The following is a 13,254-nucleotide window of genomic DNA, read 5'->3' as shown; positions in this document are numbered from 1 at the left end:
GAACGAGGAGTTTGTAAGTTGACCAGGTACGGGCGGGAAGCGCAGGCCTCTGCTGTTGTGGTGCCGCCTCTATCAACCTTGTAAAGTCCGTCCAGGGAATGACTGCACAGCCCCGTGAGCTCCTTGAAAAGCACCCCAACGGATAGCACGGCAGTCCCCTTGGAGGGTAGAGGTAGGGGTGGTCAAATCGAGAAATTCATAGGAATGGTCGTGCCATGGTTATGGCTTGACTCTGCGAATCATAGCCATACCTGGCATGTATGTAGTTTGATTATATATGAATTTCACAGTTTTGGAACGCTTCTACATGAGGCTTTCAGTGCTTTATATGTAACACACTATCGAGAGTAAAATAAAGCATTCATATTTATATAAGGGAGTGCATTTTAGAACGTAACCCCTTGCAATTTAGGGGTCATGAAGGAAAAGTAAAACTGATGCATTACTACTAAAAGTTCTTATGCAGCATCATAATTTTTTTTTTTCTTATTTGATCATTCTGTCAACATTAGTAAAGGGACCGATTGTAGGAGAGTAGGATCTGCACTTATGTTGCTCCCACTTTTTTTCTGATGTTAACACTGGTTTCTGGCTATAGTCTGGCTGGGTCCCTGCTAATCAGGGCCCCAGTCTCTCTGTTCTCTCTAAACGACTTGGTGTGCATATTAGATGCACTAGTGATTGGATACTGTGGTACCTTATGAGCCCCTAGTATATGGTACCTTAGTTACCTAGGGCATAGGTACTCCACAGGCCTACCAGGGGCTGAAGCATGTATTATGCCACCCATGGGAAGCAGACTAAATCTGACACCACAGGCCTGCTACTGCAGCCTGGGTGAGGTAGTGTTCGCACTCCTCACAGAGGTATAGGTTTCTATATCTCACCATACACACACATATAAACCTATAAGCCACCCCTATGGCAGGCCCTATCAATCCTGAGGGCAGGGTGCTTGGTTTACAATGTGAGGGGGTGCCTCAGCATGAGCAGGGCCCCTCTACAGCTGGCAGATTCTATTCTCTGTGGCTGTTTGTGGATGCGGTTAAACCATATACTCTTAAGTGCATTAAAATGCTAACTTTGGAATGACTGCATAAAAACATGTCGTGTTTGGTGTCAAACAACTTGAAATCATACCCCCACATCAGTCCATGATGTGGGAGCATGATCCCACCCTTCTAGAGGGGATGACATGTGTCTACTGTGGCAACACGGTAGAAATCTGAAAGACCCCTGGCATCACAAAATGGATGCCACCAGCACAGACACTGGGCTGCCCTCCTGCTGCTGACCGAAACTCACAGTGGAGGAAGCCCAACAAAAGGCATCCTGTCACAGGGAGGTGTCATCACCTTCCAGACAGGATTTAGTGTATTGGAGCTGGGTGGGTGCACTTCTAGAGTGCTTTGAAGTCCTGCACTGGGGGAGCAGTAGGCTCCTCTGTGCATATGCCAGCTCAAACCGGTTCAGGGGCTACCTGTCCCTGCTCTGGCGCGAAACTGGACAAAGGGAAGTGGGTGTAACCACCCCCTACCCTGACCCTCCTAGAGGAGTGGTCATATAGCTAGTCCCTCCCCTATCGTCTGTATAAGATAGCAAACCTTGCCATTGCAAAGCAGATAACCCTGGATGACGCTCTTCAAAGAAGAATCGTTGCCCTTCGACGTTCCACTACCTTTGGAAGACAGAATAATCTCCGTTGGAGTCAAGGAGTGACTCCCCTGCTTGGCAGGCACCAGAAACTCTAATCAACGGTCGCAAACTTTCCCACTCCCGCCGGAGTTCGAAGTCCCTGCAGCCCCAGAAGTGGATTTCCTGACTTCTCAACGGCCATTGTGAGTCCCCAGCAGAGCTGAGGCGAGTGGACCCCACGATTGACGAGGAACTGCAATACCTGGGAACCGTGCACTATTGTGGAGTGCAACCCCTTCACGAAGTTCTGCGAACTTGTGCTTTGGACCATTTGTCGCCGAAGCCTCCAGCAGGTTGTGCAGCAAAAATCAGAGGCCTACCCCGTCCCGAGTGACCGTGGGCTCCTGTGAAGCATTGCCTCAAGAGGCGTCTTCGCGATCCCTTGCCCGTTGGCATGTGGGTCCCCTGAAGATTTTCTTATCGACTCAAAGGGCCCCCCTGGTTGCTCCAGGCCTGCCCCCACTCACCCTCGCTGGGTGAGACCCTCAGACCTTGCTGGTCTGCAACGCTGACCTTCTTCGATTTCCACGAGACTTGCTGTTGCCAAGGCTTGTTGGCTCCAATCCGGTTGCCGACACCTCAGTAAGCTGCAGACGTCGTGGGACACTCCGAATCCAGCTGCTGGTCATCGTCGACCCTTCTTGGACCTCGTCAGCGAAGAGTCAAAACACCCTTGATCACCTGAAATCACCCGACTTCCGTGGGCAACCAGCTTCCTGGCCCCCGGTCACTGGCAAGTGACTGTGAACACTGTCCCTTCAATTTTCATGCCATCTGCATCTCAAATCCACCCTTGGATTCCACCGGGCACTTCTTCAGTCGACGCAAGCAGCAAGTCTTCTTTGGTCTCCATAGAAAACAGCGACGCGACCCGACACCAAAAGACACCTATGCACCCGGCTTCCCTGGGTGAGGCAACTCGTGCACTCCGGTGCCCTAGTGTGTGTTGGCCCTCGAATTACTTACCTTGTAAGTGGCTTGCTTGTAGACTTCTTCGAAGTACCCTAGAACTTTAAAATTCAAACCGCAACTTGCTTCATTATAATCTATAGGGAACCCGCGGCTGTGTTCACACACTGCATGCGTCTCCCATGGGTCGATTACTTACCTGCTTTCACTGCATTAGTGAAGCCCCAGCGATTCTACAGGCCCTAGGCCTTGTCATTCTGCAAGTCGACTTTCCTAACCCTCTTTTTTAGTATATGGTTGGTACGCCCCTAGAGCCCCAGCCATATTTGTGCTTAACTTATTGTGAAACGTTGATATTTGAATGTGTTCCTGGCTTCTAATCTCATAAAGAGATTAGTAGTGTGTGTCTAGAAATAAATACATATATATTTGATATATATACCTGTGTGGTGTCCTTTCATTTGGTAATTCAAGAGATTATAAGGTAAAACAAGCTGCTTTACATTCCTCAGAGACTTAGCCTGAAGGCTGCTCTCCACAGCTACCACTAGGATAGCTTTCTTTAAAAGGTTGTCTTAAACCTATATTCCATAAGAGTCGAATTGGACTGGTGCAAGGTGGCCACTATAACTAGTGACCAGCATATGGCAGGCCAACTTCTCACACCGATGAAGGTGAAGCAGTGACCTGTGTTGCAGAGTTTGTGGGACAGACCGTTAGTCCTAAACAGGCAAGGGCCTACGCCCCCTCGAAGAGATGGTTACCCAACTTCATTTGATAGCTCTGTATAAGCAAAGGTTTTCCCTTCCTACTATCGGAGTATAGATGAGATTGAGCTACCCATTTATTCAGAAAGATGCACAGAGGAACGAAATGTAAATCTATTCAGGGACAAGAGGCATCCGAGAACCCATGGCAAGTGCCATAGACCATTGGAGAGTGCAGGCAGTGCCCAACCCCCTAATAAAGTTCCAAGTGTCCCCTCCTTATAACCTTCTTTTCACATACCCACGCCTGTCCAACTACTCATTCCCCACTGACTTTACCACTCGCTCTACCTAAAACAAATAAGCATTGGCATAGCCAATAGGTCTTGCCTTTGGGACCTTATAAGTGTTTAGTCATGCAACAGTTGATTTTGTTGCACCAAGGATATTGTGCTGGATAACTAAACACTTATAAGGTCCCAAAGGCGAGACATGTTGGCTATGCCAATGCTTGTTGTTTGTTTATTTTTGATCTCCGGCATTTGACGTGTGGAGTGGCTCTAGTCTGTGGATGTTACCCCGGCTTGATATGCTCTGCCATAAACCAGGGAATCATTTTTTGTTTTTATATTGCCATATACAACACTTTGATGAGCCTGTTGTAATTGTGTGCAATGGCTTTGAGCAAGTGCACGCATTTCAAATATGGGATGCAAAACTTAATGTGATATTTTCTTACTTGTATCTAAAACGAGAAGATGCATGGGAGATCATGTTTGTGTAGTGCACTGCAGCAGCCTTTGCATAGGAAGGGCAGATGCCAAGGGGCCTGGCTCTGGTCTACATGCACCGCCGTGGATGCAGGGAGGTGCAGGCAGAGCGATGGTGCTCGTGCTATTGCGGATTGAGCAGCTCAGCTAGACCAGCTTTAGACCAATGCACCTTACTGTGCCTGAAGAGGAGGGGAAGCCAGAAGAGCGCAGTGACACTAAGCATCCAGAGTGGGGCCATCTCTTTCAACCCGCTTACGTCCCTAAGTTGGCAGAACACAGGGCTGGGCAATGATGGCTGTCCTGAAGGGATAGAAGTTCTAAGTTTAATACTGTAGATATCCTACGTAAACAAGAGGTCAACACCTCTCTAATAAGTGTTACATTCCAATCTTTTGAGAACACAAATGGAGGTGATGGCGCTAGGGCACAAACACTGGGTCAAGCAATGCAACCCTGAATCTGCAAACCTAGAATCTTATGCTCGTGCAACAGAGATAGACATGCTATCCATGAAACAAAGATGGCTTTGAAGGTACGAACCACTGGAGGTCCAGAGAATGGTCTGAGAGATGTCCCAAAGATTAAATCACTAATCAAAGAGTTCTCTTCCAGGGGATCCTCATCAATAGTCATAAGCACTGAATATTCCCGCCCATGTGCGGGGACCCCGGAAATAATAAAAATTATATATGATAAAAACATATATATACAGCTCTGTATATGTATAAACATATATTATTTCTTCCAAGCCAATGCAGCCCCCATAGTAGGCTAGACAATGTAGATATAAATATCTAATAAAACACCATAGGTATAATAATACACCTAAATCTCCTTTTTTTTTTTTAATGAGGTACAACTCACGATAAAGAAAAGAGAACACTGTGCCAAACACAGATCCACAAAACATTGTTAGCCTGCAGGCTGCATTGTAATACAATACCATAGAGACTGAAAACCTTGTACAGGTAAAAAACGGTCACAGTGCCTTTAAGGCAGCCCTGATTCCAATATCCCATCATGCCTCCGGGGTGACAGTTAGGTCAGTTGTTCTTTCCGGCTCCTTCAGTCAGGACCCTGGAATTCAGCTCTCTTCATTTTAGGCTTCTAGTCAAGAATTGCTGTTTTCTAGTGAATTTTTTTGCTTCATCTTAATATTACCTCTGGTGAAGCATATTTCCTGTTTTTTCTGACCAGATTTCAGAACTTTTTTCTGTCAGAAAAATGCCTTCCTTGTTTGTGCCCTGTCCATCCTGTGGCAAAAAGAAGGCGTCTTCAGATAATCATGATGTGTGTATCATCTGTCTACCGGACACACATTCTCCTGCTTCCTGTCGTCATTGTAAGGACCTTTCAAAGAGGACTTTGAAAGAAAGGGAGAGGATTAGGCTTGATGGCCTTTCTGAGATGCGGTCGACGTCAAAGCAGTTGATCCCTGTGTGTTCTCAATCGGCGTCGGGCTCGGCGTCGAAGACTCCAGCGGCGGGATCGTCGTTGAGAGGTGAGGAGGCCAGGGAGAGTCACGCTTCCAAAAGAAAATCAACGTTGATACAGGATCCGGCGGCGAAACGACGTCGTTCGGCGTCGAGAGCTTTGCCGTCGAGAAAACATCGATCGACATCGAAGGAGGAACATCCTCATTCGACGTCGAAGTCAACAGCTAGACGTAAGTCGACGTTGAGGGAAAGACACAGAAGGTCGACGTCGAAATCTACATCGACGTCGAAACGAAGATCGACGTCAAAAGAACATGAGCGATCATCGACGTCGAGACCTGAATCGCCGTCGAGAGAGAGGCGATCGTCGTCGAAGGCATTGCTGACGTCGAGACGAAGATCGTCGTCGGACCATGGGTCGACGTCTAGGCGGACGCCTCCGTCGGGATCGACGTCGAGGCAGGCGCCTCCGTCGTCAAAGGTGTCCATGACGTCGGCGAAGATGCAGACGTCGAGGCGAAGTTCCCCGTTGGGTTCTAGGCCTCCGTCCAGGATAAGCCCTCCGTCGATGACAAGGCTCTCGACATCGAGGCAGGACTCATCGCCGGTTATCCACTCGGCGTCGGAAGTCCAAATCTCCGGTGATAGGCCTATCGCCGTCGAGACAGTCCTCTGCGGTGGGGTATCGGGAAACGTCAAAGCCCCAATCGATGTCCAGGTCGGCGTCGAGACGCAAGTCTCCGCATAGGGTGAAATATACTTCGGATGTGGCATCGGAGCATGGTTCAGCCTCTGGGTCTCCGCCTATTTCAATTTCACCATCGGCCTCAGCAGGATCAGGATCTCCTCTGTCTCCTTCGAGATCCAGATCACCAGAAGTGGTAAATACATCTCCAGTTCCTATTTCACCAGTAGAGCATCCTAATCCACCGAGTCCTCAATTGAGAGCATCGCCGACTCCACTGAGGCAAGAAGAGGTTCATCCTCCGGGACAAAGCCCCACCAGAGTGCTGCCTCAGTCCACACCACGTAGACCTTCCATTGCAGATGCAGTAAGCATTTCCTTAGCCAGATTGAGGAATCTGACGCAGCCTAGGAGACCAGCAAGTTCCCACTCTCGGAGGAGAGAGTATGAACAACGCTCACCTTCGCCCAGGAGACGATCGAGGTCCACCTCTCGCAGAAGAGAGTCAGTGCGATCTGACAGAAGACGGCGTAGGTCTCCTACATCCTCTTCTTCAAGTCAGTCTTCCAAAAGAGATTACTCTCCCACGCTTTCAGATACGCCTCCATCTCGAGTTTCTCCAGTGGATGACATCAGCACTTTTCAAGATGTGTTGTGCAGGGGAGCGACAAAATTGAACATTCCAATGCCTGTCCAAGAGACAACCTCCTCTGTCATCTTTGAGACCCTTCATGAAAGAACGGCGTCTCGTCCACTGTTGCCTCTGGTCCCTGGTTTGCTTAAACCAGTGATGGACGTCTTCCTCACGCCGGCTACCATCAAGTCTGCCCCGGCGTGTGTACTTAAAAAATATCGCCCCGCTCCGGAGGATCCTCTATTTCTCAAGGCGGACCCTCCACCGGACTCTGTGATTACTGCGGCTGCCAGGTAAGTCCACTCTGTGGCTTTATCATCCACAGTGCCGCCGGACAAGGAAAGCAAGACGCAAGACTCTTGGGGAATAAGAGTATGCGAATCGGCTGCCTCCAGTTTGAAAGTTGCCAGTGCCTCAGCGCTCTTGGGGCGCTACGACAGATCACTCTGGGATTCTCTTCAAAGATTCATAGAAAAACTTCCTCAGGAGGATAGAAAGGACTTTGAAGAGATCTTACAGGAGGGCTGTCTGGTCTCTAATCGGGTCATAAGTGTGGCAGCGGATGGAGCAACGTTGGCAGCTCACTCATACGCCCATGGTATTTCAGCCAGAAGATCCTCTTGGCTGAGATTGACGGCCCTTAAACCTGAGGCACAAGCCAGAATTCTCAATCTGCCTTTTTCTGGGAGTTCGCTTTTTGGTTCACATACGGATGACGAGATGGCTCGTATGAAATCGGAACTCGAGACCATGAAAGCCGTGGGGCTAGAGAAACGGAAGGAGTTCCGTCGTCGTAGGGGAACTGACAGGCGTAATTTCCAACAGAGGGTTCAAACCCCTCACTGGCAGAAAAACCAAGACCAGCAAGGGCAGAAAAAGCCACAATTCCAGTCCCGCAGATCAACTAGAGGACGAGGAAACAACCGCCAGTCCAACAGCGGAAACAAGGCTCAAGGCAAACAATGAGCAATCGCTTCCTCCAATACTGTCCACAGCTCCGGTGGGAGGAAGTATTTCGCGACATCTCCGAGAGTGGCAAAACATCACCAAAGACAAGTGGGTTCTAACTATACTGCAACATGGATACTCGCTTCGTTTCCGGAGTCCTCCTCCATCGATCCACCCAGTGCATTTGTCTCAACTCAAAACGCTAAGAGAAGAGGTGGCAACCCTTCTGCTCAAATCGGCCATAGAAAGGGTTCCGTGGGCGCAGAGAGGGAGAGGAGTCTACTCCAGATATTTTCTAATTCAGAAAAGAAGTGCAAAAACAGAGTTCAGACCTATCTTGGACTTGCGAGCACTCAACAAACATATCAAAAGAGAGAAGTTTCGTATGCTTGCACTTCACCAAATATATCCCCATCTCCGTCGAGGCGATTGGATGTGTTCGCTGGACCTGCAAGACGCGTTTTTTCACATTCCCATCTGCCAGCGTCATCGGAAATTCCTGAGATTTGTGGTAGGAACCTCCCACTTCCAGTTCAAGGTTCTTCCTTTTGGACTGAAGTCAGCGCCTCGAGTGTTCACAAAGTGCATGGCGGTGGTAGCTGCTGCCCTGAGGCGTGCAGGAGTATTCGTCTATCCCTACCTAGACGACTGGTTGCTAAAAGGTCCATCGCCTCAGACTGTAAGTTCACAGCTGACACGCTGCCTGAATCGGTGTCACCGATTGTGCCTTCAAGTGAATTACAAAAAATCCACCTTCACACCAACGCAAAGGATACACTACCTGGGAGCAATTATAAACTCCGAAATAGGAAAAGGGTTTCCTTCGGAGGAGAGACAATTATCCCTCGCTCAGAAAGGCAGGCATGTTATAGTCAACAGTTTGTCAACAGCGCGACAGATATCATCCCTGCTAGGGGCCATGGCATCTTGCATATTCCTAGTGCCCAACGCCAGGTTGCGGATGCGTCCTCTCCAACAGGATCTAGAGGACAAATGGGACCAAAAGACCCCTCTGTGGGAGGACAAAGTATGTCTTTCGTCAACGGCCAGACAGTCGATCAAGTGGTGGTTGAAGCCGAGGAATCTGCAGGTGGGAGTTCCTTTCCATCAGGAACCTCCATCGCAAACATTGATCACCGACGCATCGCTACAAGGTTGGGGTGCGCATCTGGGGACTACAAACTCAGGGGCTTTGGTCCAGCAGCGAACAGCTGTACCACATCAACATCCTAGAGCTCAGGGCAGTCCATCTCGCCCTCAAGGCGTTCCTACCCTCAATCAGGACGAGTTCCATTTTAGTACAAACGGACAACACCACCATAATGTACTATATAAACAAACAGGGAGGTACTCGTTCCAGGACACTCTCGCTGGAGGCTCAATCCCTGTGGCACTGGATTCTGGCAAGGAACATTTTCCATAAAGGCGGTGCACCTGCCAGGCGAGCTCAACTTTCAAGCGGACGCACTCAGTCTGCATTTTCAAGATCCAGAGGACTGGATCCTCAACGACGAAGTGCTAGAGGACATTTTCGAGGAGTGGGGCCGTCCACAAATAGACCTCTTCGCGGACGAAAGCAACTCAAAATGCCGAGGCTTCGCCTCAAGATACCATCGACCAGGATCTCTGGGGAATGCCCTTTTGATCGACTGGTCAATGACATTTGTGTACGCTTTTCCTCCTCTTCCGTTAATCCCGAAAGTGGTGACCAAGCTGCAACACTCTGCCACCAAGATGATCCTAATAGCACCGGACTGGCCGAGGCCGTGGTGGTACCCAGATCTCCTTCATCTGTCAATCCGGCCGCACATCGTCTGCCGTGCAGACCGGACTTGCTAACCAAGATGCAGGGGAGGATTTAACATCCCAACCTTCCCTCGCTGAGCTTAACTGCATGGCTCCTGAAGTCCTACAGTATGGCCATCTAAACCTTCCCCAGGAATGCATGACCATATTGAAGGAAGCTAGGAGGCCTTCTACAAGACATTCATATTCCTGTAAGTGGAAGAGATTTTATGTATGGTGTATTCAAAATCAGTATAACCCTACGAAATTTCAAGAGGAAGTGATTTTACCTTATCTACTTCACTTAGCCAGAGGGGGTTTGAAATTTTCTTCCATCAAAGTGCACCTGGCGGCCATTACGGCCTATAGTCTCAGCAGTCATTTTTTTAAATTCAAGTGGTAAAATATTTTTTGCAGGGACTCAAAAAGGGTTACCCCCCAGTACGGCCTCCCTCACCTCCTTGGGAGCTGAACATGGTTCCCTCAAAACTTATGAGTCCACCTTTCAAAACCATACATAAGGCTACATTACAACACCTTACGTGGAAAGCAGCCTTCTTGGTAGCTATCACCTCAGCACGTAGGGTGAGTGAAATACAGGCCCTATGTTCAAAGGAACCCTACACGGCTTTTCATCTTAATAGAGTGGTGATGAGGACTCATCCTTCTTTTTTACCAAAGGTGGTGTCTGATTTTCATGTAAATCAGACTATCTCGCTGCCAACTTTCTTTCCTAACCCTTCCTCGCCAGCTGAAAGGGCTTTGCATTCTTTGGATGTTAAGCGAGTTCTTAAATTCTACCTAGATAGAACTAAGGCTGTCAGAAAGTCTGACCAATTGTTTGTAAACTATGGTGCTGTCCGTACAGGTTTTGCAGCATCTAAACGTTCTATTGCCAGATGGATTGTGTCAAGCATTAAATTGGCTTACCAACTAGCTCAGAAACTGTTGTGGCCTCTACCTAAGGCACATTCCACTAGAGGGAAAGCGGCTACTGCTGCGTTTCTCAATAATGTCCCACTCTCCGAGATCTGTAAAGCAGCTACTTGGAGATCGGTCCATACCTTCACAAGACATTATTGTCTGGACTCGGACACCAGAGCAGACACTCAAGTAGGACAAGCCTCCTTGAGGAATCTGTTCAACAACTGATTTTGGGCTTGCTATTCTATTCAGTGCTTATGACTATTGATGAGGATCCCCTGGAAGAGAAGGATAAGTTACTTACCTGTAATCCTAGTTCTCTTCCAGGGGTATCCTCATCAAAGTCATAAGCAACCCACCCGCCTCCCCAGGCAAATGAGAGGATTGTATTATTAAATAGGGAAGAAGTATATCTTTGTGTCTAGACCTACGGGTCCCGCAAAGAACAACTGACCTAACTGTCACCCCTGAGGCATGATGGGATATTGGAATCAGGGCTGCCTTAAAGGCACGGTGCCAGTTTTTTACCTGTACAAGGTTTTCAGTCTCTATGGTATTGTATTACAATGCAGCCTGCAGGCTAACAATGTTTTGTGGATCTGTGTTTGGCACAGTGTTCTCTTTTCTTTATCATGAGTTGTACCTCATTAAAAAAAAAAAAAAGGAGATTTAGGTGTATTATTATACCTATGGTGTTTTATTAGATATTTATATCTACATTGTCTAGCCTACTATGGGGGCTGCATTGGCTTGGAAAAAATAATATATGTTTATACATATACAGAGCTGTATACATATGTGTTTTTCATATATAATTTTTATTATTTCCGGGGTCCCCGCACATGGGCGGGAATATTCAGTGCTTATGACTTTGATGAGGATACCCCTGGAAGAGAACTAGGATTACAGGTAAGTAACTTATCCTTACAATCTGGTTACAAGTAGAGCAGGCCTGAAGGCCGGTCAAGGTGGGGGGGGGGGGGGGGGGAGGGGAGTCTTTGAATCCACCTCCAGGGCTCTGAGCATTCAATTAGTGGCATCCCAGATGCACGGATGGCTTTCAAGAAATGATACCCATGCACCAATACCATCACCTCCCACAATGCACGAAACAATAGACAATTTATAGTTACAAAGCATTTATTTCACCATGTCAGTTTTATTGCTAAGCACATGAAAAGAAGCCACACAGAATATGATTAGTATGGCACCAAGTCACGTGGCCAAAAATGAGAATAATATAAATATTTCTAAGCTAGCAAGAAAGGTATCGACCTATTAATCTAACACCCCAGCACCTATTTCTATGTGCTATTATATAAGAGCATGAACGAGATTAACTTTCTTGAATTCGTTGGGAGAATACATTCTGAATACCTCTTTTCAGTGAAGTGCTGTGATTTTCAAAAGGGCTGGAAGTTAGTGTTCTTTAAAAAAAAAACACTTGACAGCTGTGCTCAGCTCTTCTTCTCAATGCGTTATTAGCATTCAGCATTGGACCGGAGACTGTAGCAGCATGTCAGTCTGATAGGTTCTGTCATGGTAATCTTGGGCAGCATCTGGTGTGATAATCTGAGGCGAACACCTCTCCGATTTGAGGGTTTTTATAGTAAACCAACCCTTTCAAGCATACTGTTGACAGCGAGTACACCTTCGACAATGGTCATACCGTCGACGACGTCGACCATGAGATTGATCATGCTGTCGATGGAGTCGACCATACAGTCGACGACTGTGAGAAGTTGGCCTGATGTATGATGTCACTAGTTATAGTGTACACCTTATATCAGTCGATATACCCTTATGGTGATTGGTTGTAAAGTCAACCTTATAGACCAGCTATCCTAGTGGTAGCATGGACAAGAGCAGTCTTAGGCTAAACTCTGAATGGCATGTGAAGCCAGCTGTGATACCATATATAATCCCTTGAATACCAAATGAAAGGACACCACAACAGATATATATATAAAATAAAGTGTATTTATTTTAAGCAAACCCTCAGCACTCTTTATGAGATTAGAGGTAAGTACAACACAGTCTTATTAATGCATACAGTAAGTCACACAGGTAAGTAATACAGTTAGGCCCTAGGGGCCACGCAAACCATATACTAAGTAAGTGGTATAAGAACCACTGTCACGGAAATAGAATAGGCCTAGGCCTAGGGAATCGCTGGGGGTACACTACACTAGCGTTAGTTAGGAAGTGGGAGGCCCACGGGATTCGTGTGCAGAGTGGAAACACTCACGCGTAATGCGTAAAAGTCAATAGCAATAGTACAGTTTAGAAAACGGTAGATTTAGGACACTTCCGGAGTAGCTAGGAAGTTGAGACTGGAAAACTAGACACTAGGATAGTCACTATCCTGATGAGCACCGGAGTACCCAAGTTACCTAGCCCACAGGCTGCGGGTGCATAGGGGTGAAGATGCGTCGTTTTCGTCGTCGACTCCTATGGATGCCTGAAGAAAGATGCTTACAGGCAGTCAGTGAAGAGTGTCCGGTGGATCCCAAGGCTGGGATCAAGAAGAGAAAAAACCTGCAAGCAGAAGGGACAGAGTCACGGTCACTAGCCAGTGACCACGTGGAACCAGGAAGGAACCAGGCGATGTCGTGAAGAGTTGCAGGTGAAGGTGAAGCTTGTCGCTGCAGCCAGGAGGACCAGGAAGCGTCGAGGACGACCAGGACCAGGAGGCGAGCTGTCCCACGAAGGCTCTTGCTGTTGGCGGCGTCGAAGTTGGACTAGGACTCACCAAGCC

The 13,254-nt window shown here is 47.8% G+C and overlaps 1 protein-coding gene across 4 annotated transcripts in view; it reads left to right on the top strand.

Annotated features, from left to right (window-relative positions):
• CIZ1 (CDKN1A interacting zinc finger protein 1) overlaps nucleotides 1–13,254 on the top strand; it is a 1,193,645-nt gene that overhangs the window by 119,925 nt on the left and 1,060,466 nt on the right. The window lies entirely within an intron of this gene.

Source organism: Triturus cristatus, chromosome 1_2 (genome assembly GCF_964204655.1).
Source record: "Triturus cristatus chromosome 1_2, aTriCri1.1, whole genome shotgun sequence".
NCBI lineage: Eukaryota > Metazoa > Chordata > Amphibia > Caudata > Salamandridae > Triturus > Triturus cristatus.
The sequence above is the reverse complement of the archived record's forward strand: the minus strand, read 5'-3'. Positions and strand labels throughout refer to the sequence as shown.